Here is a 13,243-nt window from a genome sequence, read left to right on the forward strand (position 1 = left end):
ACTCGCAGAGTGGTGGTCTTCACCACTGCAAGAGGAGGACAGTGGCCGCTCTGATCCCTCGATTCCCCTTTGGTCTAAGGAGTAGTTCAGGCCTGTTCTCTGAACTACAGAAAATAATGTGATTGAGACCCTTTTTTTTTATTTACCCATTTAGTAACATTTGCTACATCACTTTCAGGGTCAAATGAAATAAGTAAATTATTCCAACATATACTCACAAATTTTTAAAAGTGCGTTTTCTCTGGATAAGAACTGTGCTTATACCCAGAAGTGAATTTTACTTCCTGTGGCACTACAAACCAGTGAGACGATCCTGGCAGACTCTGTACTCCTTACTAGCCCAGATCTGTAAAATATGTATACTTGTGCCTTTTGCATTGAAAGCCACTAAAGGAAAACATTTTGTAAACTAAGTATAGACTAATATACTATATCACTTTTGTGGCAGTTAAATTCGAACTTTCAGAAAGAGAAACAAACTAATAACGAGGTCTGATTGGATGGATTCTAATTTACTGCTCTGATAAATTTTGCAGTCATCTAAGACCTGATTCAGTACTGTGTCCGTGCCATTGCCACTGCATTCACATTCAAGATGACATTTCCAGATAGAAATATGTAGCATAAATAGACTAAACAGATAAACATGTGCAAGAGAAGAACCACCCTCATTAGACAGTTGGAAAAACAGTGAGACTAAAAGCTAAAAGCTTTGGCTAATGCTGCACAGGAACCCATGATAAGGTGGGAATTCACTCCACAACCCCAGAACTCCAGTTCAGTGTCCCAGTCAAATGCTACTCTTGGCCAAACAGCAAGCTTCAACTTCTGCACGTGACACATAGCACGTCCAGAAGCTGCAGAGACAGCTCCATCACAGCCTTGGGTCCCTGTTCTGCTCTCACAGTTTGCCACCTCCACCAACTGCATTACTTTAATCACTTCTGAAGCAACACTGCAGACCAGATGAGTGTAATGATGCATTCTTCTGGGTGGTAGGAAGAACTTCTTAAACCTGTTTTACCACTAAAGCCACGTTTGTAGGCACCAGAGATAAAATTTAAAAGTTGGATTCCATGAAATAGTTCCTCAAAGATAATGTGGTTCATTAGGAAATGAAGCTCTGCAGGACAACATCATTCAGCCAAAAAACAGAAGCTGTGAATTAACATCAACATTTTTCTATTTTCCAGGATATTTATTATAATTAGTAACAATAGGAAAGCCATGATTGCAAGTTAAGCACTGCACAGCCCGCATGAAGACAGTATTGTGTGACTGAATCAAGGCAACACAAAACAGCAGTTGGAAATTAAGTGCCTTGTGAAATTTACACTGTTTAAACTAATCAGTTCATTGTGTAAACGGATTCATGATAACACCATCCACTTAGTGCCTTGGTAAGTGAGCTCTTCTCTAATCCTCCTCCTTTTTCACTAGCTAGCACTTTCTCCAGTTCTATGGCATCAAACTGGGATGTCACAAATAAACAACTGAGATCTAATTACAGAGGCAGAGCATGCCAGGAAAGAAGATGAGCAACATGGGAAAAGACTCTCAGCATTATCACAAAGAGGCGCGTAAGGGGGAGCTGGGTTGGCAGGGAGTGGGGTTAGTGGATATCACAAAGCTGCATGAAAAGCACAGCGCATGCAGTTTTGCTACATCTTCAGCCTTGAGACTTAAGAATCCTTCACAAAAAATGTTTGAAAATCACTACGCCATCACATACATCAATGCTTCGCTGTTAGTCTTCACAGAGATGAAGAGTACCACAGTACAATAAGCATTGTGAATAAATATAGCGGAGTGAGGTCAGACAGCCCATTTAGCTCAGTCCACTTATCTGTTCAAAGACAGATTCTTAAAATTGCTCAACAGCCACAAAACAAACAGGATTTTCAAAGGCACCCAGATTCCTCTAAGTGACCACAGCGAAGAGGTTGGGTTTGTCAAAGGCAGGAGGAAGAGCTGCTGGGTGCTCCCCTCCTTTCAAAAATTCATCCTCAGGATTTAAGAGCCTAGATCAAAATGGAGAATTAACATCTGTCTTTTTCTCTTTTTTAAAATCCATTCAACACAATGTTTGGGTGGTAGCTGATCCTGCAAAGATCTGACATCTACAATATCATAGAGGCACATTTTGCTTTACAGAACCAAGAGCTTTTGCCTTTCTTTTAAACAACATTTGCTATACATGCACGCATATATATCACAGATACACATAAATGCATGCATTTTCACACTATTGTTGCCTGTTGATCTAAAATTAGGTTTGTGGCACAGACTGTCCTTCATCCTGTTCTGATCAGGTGCCCCGATAATATTTTGCATTTCACAAGTGAGAACATAGTGGATAATTGTCACAGCTGCAGAACTCCTTCACTGTCAGATTCCCCATCTGTACAGTTAAGTGACAGGACAAAGACACTCATCTCTCGGTCAGAACTGCTTGAGAGAGCATCAATGAAAGCTCAGGCTATGGTAAAATAGTAGTAACTTCATTTTGCAGACAAGAGAAATACAAATAATGAAAGATGAAAAGTGGAAAAGCCATCGGTTTAATGGATGAGGCACAAAACTGGAAGTTAAGAGACCCCTATAATAGTTTTCATTTAATTACCTATGCTAGTGCAAAGTCAATAAGTAAGGTGAAAGACATAGAAGGATGAACAACAACGTAAAAATCAGCCTTTAAATTTTTCCTTGGGATTTTGCGATTATCCTGAGACCTCTGAGACCTCAGATATGCTCCCTTCTGCTGTTACTGTATATTTATAAAAATTTTCCTTCTTTTTAAAGTTCCACTGCATAGTGGTTTGCAGTGCTTTTTGAATTCCCAGGGCTTGCCCATACCAGAAGGCTCATGCAAAGTCACTAACCATAGAAAATTCACAGCCTTCACCCAGGCTGAACTTTCTGCTGCTCACACTTCAAAGGTAGAACTCGCAAGCTATGAACTCCCATGAAGGGAGTTTTTAGGTGAAATCCTCTAACCTGTTGGAAACCAGGATAGATGATAATAAGGTACCTCACACTTGCACCCGTATAGCAGGTTTGGTGACAAGATATAAATTAACTTCCAGGCAATAGTGACGCTACTCCCCATTTAAGAGTTTGTGTATGAACATTTGTGTTGAAGGGGAAAGAGGTTTCAATTAGCATTTTACATTTCAACTTAGTTTTGTGGTGAAACAAACTCTTGGATACCAACTTCAGAAAGCTGGGATGAAAATATGTAATCATTGTATACGCTATTATTATCGTTGTTAATTCCAAAAATACCACTAGAATCACTTACAAACTTCTATTACAGCACTTACTTCCTTGTTATTTCCCAGTGTAAGTATTCATGACTGCTAATTTCCATAAGTAATGGTGACAGAATGAGCTCTGTAAAGGTTATACAGCAAACACTTTTGCACCCCTTAGTTCAAGAGACATAGAGAAAGTGGAGAGGGTTCAAGGAGGGCTACTAAGGGAACACATTCTGCAAGGAGAGAGTGAGGAAGCCGAGTTTGTTTAGTCTGGTATAGAGACAGCCAAGGAGGAATCTAATAGCTGCCTGCAGCTATGTGAAGGGCAGTCACAAAGACAGCAGAACACAATTTTTCTGTTTCACCAAAAGATATAACAAGGGGCAACAGACACATACTGCAGCTTGTAGAGTTCAAATTGGATATTACAAAAGCCCTTTTTTTACTAGGAAGCTGATGCAGCACCGGAACAGCTGCCCAGAGAGGCATCTCTGTCCTTGGATACTTTTAAAACTTGGCTAACCAAAGCCACTGCTGAGCTGATGTTGGCAATAACCCTGCTTCAAATGGAAGGTCAGACTAGGTGATCTCAAACAAATGCCTCCAATGCACGCTTCCATGATTCTAGAATGGTGCAGGTATTATATGCTGAGAAAGATGAAAGCTGATGGTAGGAATCTTTCCCAAATGCCAAAGCCCTACACACTTTCTCATTCCTTGCCTTTCTGAAAGGCGTGTCAAATCCTTGCCTGTATCAGCGAGAGAGAGCCCATCGTGTCTGACAGTATGACAGCAGTACCAGACTCTCCGTAACAAGCCTGCAGTTATTTAGGGCCGCACAGGTCTCCGTACAGAGTTCAGTCATCTTTGCAATTAGAACTTTTATTTAAGTGTCTTGAAATCAAAAGGAAACATTCGTCATAGTGCACTTTTTTTTAAATCTGAAAGCTAGTTTTGAACTCTGAAAATACAAAGAGCACAACAGTCCTAAGTGGTCCTGTAGCCTTAAACATCAGCCATCAGCCGCTTTAAAAAGTGATTCAATATAGGGAAAGCAGTTAGGTTAATGCATCAAGGATATGCAAGTTGAATTTACAACACTAATACAATCTGCACCAGAAAAAAATCTGCCTCAGTCCAGTGTCTTGTCAGAGAAGGAAATTCAATTCCTAATTAATTCATTTTCCTATATTTGATTGTACAGAAAAAATGGTCTTGTGCTTAAAAGCATTAGAATACAAATAGCACGCCTAGACTTGAAGTTCAATTCTTTTGCATTCAGCTCTGCTACAAGCTTCCCATATAACATTTTGCAAGTCACTTAGACCAAACTTTGTGAATGCATCAATTTCGGAGAAGCCAACTCAATCCAAGGTTTACAGTGGAGCTTTCGCTGAAGTTTGTTGGAATGGGGGGTGCTTGGACTCTAAATAATCAAACTGGCTATCTGTCATATACATACCTGATCATGCTACTTAGCAAGCTGGTTTGGACCAAAGGACAATCCACTTGATATTTCATTTCTGTTTACTAACCTATCAATAAAGCCACTCCTATGATAAGAAATAAAGTACAGCCTATAACATTGCTCCCTCCTAACAGCTGTTTAGAAACTATGGCATTATCCCATTCTGAAAGGCAAGAAGAAATATGTGGCACCTGGAACTGTAATGAAGTGTGAATTTTAACTTTCAGCACACTCTGAATAATGAATTTTGTGGAGTTGCATTCACTACAGTCAGAACTGCTGCATTTGTGTGGTCCCTGATTAGATGAACCAATTTGTTATAGATGGCTAGGCTGTCTTATTGAGATAAATGCCTTTGCTAAGCATGGTCAGGTTGCCTCAATTTATTTTTCCTGGGGTTGCCATTACCCAGCTAAGAGTACAGATTGCTTTACCTGTGCATTTCTATACTTTATACATTATTTTTATAATCTAACTTTGTATTTTCAACCTGAACTTGGAATTTTTTGGGACTGTAAGCACTGTTTGATTCTATTATTAAAACCCATACTCATCAGAGCTTCTGGATTTTGTATTATCATTTCTCTTTTTAATTTTAAAAATGATAAAATTTACTAAATATAGGATATAATACAAACCTTTGAGACTCCTAAAATGCATAATGGAATCCAGAGAAGGAAGAGAAGCAGATAATCTCAGGGACTCCTGAGGTCTACAAAGTATTAATTGGGGAAATGTTAAGTTCTCCTGGGCAGTAGGAGTAATGACAGGACAGATAACAGGATATATTATCAAATCTGACACTAGCAGAACTGCAGAATAGTGAAAGAATACAGTATTCACTACATAAATGTTACAAGAGTTAAGATTATACTTCTAGTCCAAATGATATGGTAAATGCAGCTTCTTGTAGAAAACAACGGTGACAAAAAGGGCTCCCCTCTGTCAAGCCTTCCAAAATGTCACCCTCCTCTCACAGGTAGAGGAAGTCCTTTAACTGGTCTGTCTTAGTTCAAAACCTGAGGAAATTTGTAGTTTAAAATTGTACTGTGACAGCTCTGACAGGGGAACGTCATCCTACCCCAAAACTAGCAGACATGTTTTATGACTCAAAGAAAAAGGTCCTTGGGACAATCTTGAACTATTTTATACCTGTCAGAAATAACCTGGAAATGCTGTTTATTCTAAAGTTATGCTTTCACTGAAAAAATACAACTTTAATTTTTGAAGGACTGTTGGTCATTTGTTTGCTTCTCAATGGAAAAGACTGCTCATGCTGAACTCCCCAGGCAGGGGATTTCAGGGTTTTAGAGGGGCCTGCAGACCTGAGGGCTAACGTGGAAGGAAAGAATCAGTGTTCTGTCTTAGCAAAGGTGAGAGATGGAAATCAAAGAGATAAAAGTGTCGGAAAATGTGCGTACTGCACCTGCGGGAGGGTCTGGGAAGAGGGTCGGAAGGAACTGCCACATACCACTGCCTGTTCCACCCCCTGTCTTTGACTCCCCTCTTTATGCGCGTACTTCAGCAAGCTCATGAGCTTGGGCTCATGTCTGCACCAGCCACAGGAGCGGTTCTGGCTCACAGAGAGTTCACATCTGTTTTGAACAGAGTGCAGAGATGGGGAAGGACTGCCACATCTCCCAGCAGCACAGGACAGCACCCAAAACGCCAAACGCGCTGCTGTCTGAATGCTTTCTGATGCAGTCACAGAGCCTGTCATAAGCCTCTTCTTCCCTATACTGGAACCTGCATCACCAGGAGGTGCATCCATAGAACACCTGCAGTGGAAATTAAGTATCTCATCTGTTTTTTGCCATCTACCAGGAGGACCGGTGTGAAAATTCAGTTGCCGTTTGCGCTATATGGAAGTCTGCCCTGAATCACTCCCAATGTAAAAAGATTCTGCTCTCCTTGTTAAGAGAGAAAATGAGGGCTTTACGTACCCTCAGCAGGGGTGCCAGTTCTCCACTGCCTTTAGAGGATGCCCACTGGAACTGATTTTCTAGAAGTGTCTGCTTTCCAGACAGAAACAAAGATATAGAAGTACTTCCTTCTCTTTATGGCATGATGAAAGGATTATTCCTATTGCTATCTTAAATCCAAAAATGTCCTCTTCCAATTATGCTTCACTTTTCTAGGGAAGAGCTCTGTAGTTTGCAGAGAAATGACACTCAAAGTTTATAACAGTGAGACAGATGAACCCAAGAGCAGATGTCTGAGCAGAGTGGTTTGGAAATTAGTATTGTAGCACGTGCAGATGAGCAGGCCTTGAGGAAGGAAAGTGGAACATAAGGAAGGAAATATCTGAATTACAACCACTGGCTACCAGTCATGAAGCAGCACTAAAACCACTTTTGTTTACAATGCATGGAGAAGATTCTGCAGTTTACCTGTGCCTATTCCTCAAAAGCTTTTGTGAACTGCTGATAAGAAAGAAACATAATTTCTTTCTACACACAGGCAAGGCACAAGCTTTCTGGGTCATCACGAGAGACAAAAGGATTTCTTGTATTTGTGAGACAGAAAAGACTACCAATAATTGCAGCAGACCTTAGAACATTGCACGTAGTCTATCACATTTTGGTCTCAGAAGTAATCCCCGATATGTAGACATAATTTTCTACGGAGAAGAAACTTGGATCCCTTACAAGGTAAGGAACGACCAAGAGACTCTGAAATCACCAACATTTTTCTTTACACAACAGGCTACACAAAATCTCCAAATTACTTGTTTTCTTGTGCCCCTGCCCTTTCATTCCTCCAAAATTTTCAAAGATATTGATCACAAAAAAATTCAAATTAGCATTGTTAATGCTGACTCACATATTGCTGAACGATAACGTGCTAAGGGAGACATTATACTTGTTGACAGGTTGATGGTAAATGGGACCACAGTGGCATTGAGTCCATATTTCCACTAGGGTGACGTTGCTGCAGCTCACTCCCAAGTGACTGTTACCACAGATCACATTTGTGCAGTAAATGAAAGCTTAGCTCTGAGTGGCATTACCAAGAATTTTTTGCTGCATTACATTATATCCCCAAAGGTGCAGGAGGACATTAGTTGCAAGTTTTATGACTAGCATGCATTAGAAAAATGAAGCCATTAAATTCTCATAAGCTTTTCAATTTTTCATGTTATATTATTGTAGAAATGCTTTTTGTACCATGGGCATGCACCAGTCACCACAACAGCAAAGCCTGACTCTCTTCCTATTTAAGTATCCTCCTACTGTCTTGGGCTCTGCCCTTCCCTTTGTTTCAAAATATCCTCATTGCAGGTCTTTATGGCTCAGGGAGAGACACATGTGGCCCTCACTGAGAGCAGTTTTGCCAAAAAAACCCTATATGCTTGCTATTTGCTGTTAGTTGCATCTTTCTTTGTACCTTGGACTTTCTGATTTTGCCTTAATATTTTTCACTACAGTTCCACTTTGAGCTTGTTTTTCTTTTATCTATCGTTGTAATTGAATACTGGTACCTAAGATATCTTTTAGACCGACCTGTTATCCTCCTTCATTGTCCTTTCTATGAATTTACTACAACAATCCTACCCACTAGTTTTAGACCTTGTCCACACTGATTTATATTTGTTTGTGGACTTTTATCACTCCCCCCACTCCTCCTGATTGTAGTTTAAACTTTCAGACTGTTGTTTTCTTCGTTTGGCTGGAAAACACCATTTAGCACAGTCTTTCCACCAGGCAGACAGAAAATTCTTTTTTTTGGCTATTTCTGTTGGTTCCAGTGCCAGGCACAGATCCATCTACCTACTTCTACACAGAATGCTACAAACCCCTCCTATTTTACTTGCTTAGCAAAACAGAAAGAAAACCTCCAAATATTCCAACTTGTGCCACAGAAGTGGACAAACAGAAAAGTACAGAACTGGATTAGCAGATGGCTTTGTCAGCCGCCTCTGCTTTCATGTGAACCTGGCTGGGTAATTAAAATGTGTGAACCAAGATCAATTAGTACACATTTCCTACTGTGCTGAGTTCCCACTCTGTAGTCTTCCCTCTTCCTTTCCTAATTAAACATAGCTACAAGATGCAGAATCCTCCCTAACATATCACTTAGTAAATATTTTAATCCTTATGATTAAAAAGATCTTAATATCACAAAAGTGAAAGCATGGCCTCAAGAGAACCCCAGAAGCTACAAATAATCAGGATGGTTGATGCATTAACACACTTCTGCCTCATCTACTGCCACTAACAAGTACTGTTTCAAAGAAATCACCAGTTTCCCAGTGCTGTTTATGCCTGAACATCATTGCCTTTTTATGTAGTTTATAGCAGAAGTCTGCTACACTGTGCCTAAACAAATAAATTTCAGTTGTGTGTGGTTTATGTACCAAACAAAATACTTAAAGGAATAAGCGTAGCTCAGCTTCACAGATACCGATCTGGTTAAGTCTCTCTAGTCATCTTTTTAAAAAAATCAAACACACTTCACATCAAGTTTTTATTAGCAAGGGATTTTATGTGGTGTCACATTACTCTTTCACCACATTTGTTAACTTTTCTCCGAAGTTTTCTACAGAGCAGGCCAGTACTGGTCAGTGTAATGTAATGTAACCCTGGAACGCAATGTGTTAAATAATTCTCATCATGTGCATTCCATGACAAAACTGATGTGAAAACATTAGTAAACATTCAGCATAAGAGCTGGTTAAAGAAAGCATCTGGAATTCCAGGCTCATATGCTTAATCCTATAACCTAGACTGCTTCTCTGTTTATTTATACGAACTTACCATGCAAATGACTTTATTTGTTATTTGTAATTGGAAGATAAATCTACTTCAGAACTCTAGAACTCCATTTCAAAATCAACAGTTTGTATTAAAAAGAGAAGAACCCTCGATATCTCTAAGTAGACCAGCTGGCTGATGTTTGTAAGCCTACAGAATATTCTGGGCAAGCTTACGAAAATGCACTATCCTTCCCTTCCCTTCGCTCTGCCCTGAGTGCATTTGGTATGTCATGTTTTACTGTCTTATTTTATAGCTTCTGCATTCACATACTCCTGTCACACTCCAAACTGTTCCTTAAAACCTTATTCCTATTGGCATGTTTAAGGTCTGCAGCCTGCAGATTCTGCTCTGCACTTACTGTGCCCAAAGAATGTGTATTGAAAGATGAGCTGGAAGAATGCCTTTACTAAAAAGAAACACTCTGCCAAGAATATTTGATCCTGTGTTCCTCTCATAAACAATCTACAGTGCCTGAATTTCATTTGGATAAGGGATTAAAAGTGCTACTCATAGTAATGTATTAAGACACTAAAGTGCTGTTAACACTGAACCAACTATTCACACCTACCTAGATTCAATGGATTTCTACAAAAATGTTCTTCTTTTAGAGTTTCACCTTTCCATTAGTGAACGTATGGGGTTTTTTTGTTTTTCTTTTTTTTGTCATCAGTAGTACAAGACTAATACAACACTGAAGTTTCTTGTATCTGTACAAACTCAGATGATACAGAGGTGGGATCCTGGTTTTGTGTCCATGTTCACACGCCATTCTGATGAGGCTGTTAAGTGCCAGGCCATGGTCACAAGCAGGAAGTTGCTTCCCTCCACACCTAAGCGACCTTTTCATGTTGGGGTCTAAACCTCAGGCCCAGCCCAGGTTGCATTCGGCTGCTTTTGCAAAGACAAGAATAAGGGCAGGTCCCACCACACGAGCGGGACAGAGTCCTCCCACATGCTGGCCAACCCTACCACTCTGCCAAGGTCTCCAAAAATAAGAAAACAAATCAGCAATTCGAATTTATTACTCACGATGAGAGTTCTTCATGAGAATGGGATTCCTTCTAAGACTGGTAAATACAGCACTTCTGATAGAACTACACCAAAGCAAAGAATTTGAAACAGAACAACTAGGACACAGAAACAAGAAAAGTTAACACTATTCACGATGCCTTATATTTCACTGGAGGCAACGATGAGAAACCTGACTGATGCATCCTAAGAGTCATTATTCGGGATGTAACAAACACACATGCAATGCACACTAGTCCCAGCAGACATGCTTTGAGAAAGAAAACTTAAGCCAAAGTGGGTCATACAGCTCTGCTCTTGCCACAGAGTTCTCTCCAAGCGTGACCAGACCTCAACAAGTGTCACAGAGCTTTAGAACTGTCTCTGGACACACAGGAATTAAGCATGAGGGACAGGAAGAAGCATCTGTGAACTGTTATTCAGAAGAAAGCAATTTTGACTCAGCAAAGTGAGGCTGTAAAGACATGCAGTGCTCTACAGCCTACCAGACTTAGTCCCTCAGGAGGCCCCGGAGAGCAAGACAAATGAGAATAAACAAATATCTGCTTCAAATAGGGAACAACTCAAGTATAAAAGGAGTCAAGGATACAAAAAGCACAACAGATGAATACACATGGGGCAGGCAGGGTAACAGCAAGAAGCAATAAGGAGCAGTTTTCACATATCAGTAGGTTAATCACAGTCAAGTTTTTGTAGGTGTGAAAAAAACTGCATTTCAGAGTGTGTTTCAGAGGAGGAAAATGAGTTAGCATTACAGATGTTCATGTCCAGGATATGTAGCTTATGCCTGAGATGACACAGATGAAGGAGTCAAATCTAGGTTGATTCCCTGTCAAATGAGAGGCTGCAAAACCCTTCAGCAGCAATATTCTGAAGAGATACAAAATAGGCTAGATTACAATTGCCAAAGCCAAGGAAATTATGTTGCAGTAACCAAGATGCAAAATCTGTGACAGCTGGGATGAAAGCTCAGCAGTATGCACAGACAGGAAAAGCTGTCATGCAGACAGAATTAGCAGGATTTTGATAGGCTTGATGGAAAGAGAGAGGAAGAACTGTGAGCCAAAGGGAACATCCAGATTACTCATTCAAATGAGAAAGCAGCACAACTGGAAGGGAGTGTCGTAGGAGCCCTTGGGCAGATTAAGAGTTCCAGGTTAGCAATGTTGTGTTTAAGGCAAGACAGAGATGAAGGGATGTCAGAGTTGCACTGAGACTGTAGGCTGTACAAAAGCTGATGGATGTTAAGTGCAGAAGCAGATCTACAACACTTCTTACATGACATTATTAATTCCATGCAATACTAAGCTTTGCCTACACAACTGTTTAACTCTTCCAGAAAGGCTGGGCTTTACGTTGTGATCCAATGACTGAAGCCATTAGTATTTTTGTTCTCTTAGAGCTACATCACTTGCCACAGATTACTCAAGCAAATCTCCACAGGTCATTAACATTTCCCACTAGTTAACCCTCAGCTTAGGCTAGTGCTTGTACCTCAGTGTGTTTCCAGTAACAGTTTCATACTTTTCTCTACTCGATGCCCTGATTACTCTTAACAAGCTCTCCTTTTCAGGATGCTTGCATGTTCCAATAGCTAGCAACAAGGGCTGCAACTTCGATCCATCTGTACATACTGGTTTGAGGGACATGTTGGATCCAGCAACAGGAATCTGAAAGACTGAATGGCAATGCAGAACTCTCAGTTTTCTGCGCTTTTTTTCTTCATACCCATTACTTGAAAAAGAATCAACCATGTGTCAAGTAAACATCAATTATTTCCCTAAACTTACATTTTCCTGCAATTGGTCACACACACCAAGTTAAAAGCTTTGTCAGTCCTGCTATTTATCAAGCTTGCCGATAAAAGTACACAATCACAGACACAACCACAGACACAGACACTAATTAACAACATTCCATTGTGCCACAAATGAGAAATGCCAAGAGATCTACATTACCCTGCCCTGCTCCTTGCACAGCTCCCGGTTCACGAGCACACATGCACACACACAGACAGCAGGCAGACAACAATATACAAAGATGGGTCTCTAGTGTTTCAGATTTACCTAAAACCGTGTCCTTCCATCAGAACTTTAAGAGTGTTTTGCTTCTGGCACTAGCATTAGCAATTCCACAATAAAGACTGTTAAGAAAAATGTTGCTCAACATTAGAGATAGTTAGAAACAGAGAAAAATCTGGGTGCTTCCCAGGAGCACTCTGCAAGTTACTCATGATTACTAGATATTTTACAAACTGTGTATCGCACAGCTGCTGCCAATGAGTTACGCAAGTCTTTGACCAGAAATAAATAAAACAAAATGGAAAATGAATATCCCGATGAAAAGGAGAATGTGTACATCTGTGTATCAAAGACACAAACTGAGTTTGAAATAAAGGACATGCATATGGAAAGTGCACATATTGGGGAGGGCTGTGGTGAAAGGGTTAAATGCAGATAAACCTTTAACTGATGAAAATAACCTTTGAATTTAATTTTCTATCCAGACTACCGGGTTCACAGTCCTTTCATTCCTACTGTGGGAAAATGAGAACTGGAAAAAAAAGTCCCACTGAGGAGGCTCTCTGCTTTCCCTCCTCTTCCTTTTTTTTTTTTTTTTTTTTCCAATTTAAAAGTCTGTGATGACCTAAAGAAAATAACAAAACAAAACTGTGTCCAGTGTTTTAAAATCAGCTTTCCCTTGGGTCTCAAAACTGCATCTGTTTCATTTGC

At 40.1% G+C, this 13,243-nt stretch overlaps 1 protein-coding gene across 1 annotated transcript in view; it reads right to left on the reverse strand.

Moving 5' to 3' along the window:
* HSPA12A (heat shock 70kDa protein 12A) overlaps positions 1–13,243 on the reverse strand; it is a 43,300-nt gene that overhangs the window by 15,622 nt on the left and 14,435 nt on the right. The gene's annotated exons all lie outside the window — the stretch shown is intronic.

The sequence above is a fragment of the Charadrius vociferus genome, unplaced genomic scaffold, assembly GCF_000708025.1.
Source record: "Charadrius vociferus isolate BGI_N301 unplaced genomic scaffold, ASM70802v2 scaffold282, whole genome shotgun sequence".
In the NCBI taxonomy this organism is placed as follows: domain Eukaryota; kingdom Metazoa; phylum Chordata; class Aves; order Charadriiformes; family Charadriidae; genus Charadrius; species Charadrius vociferus.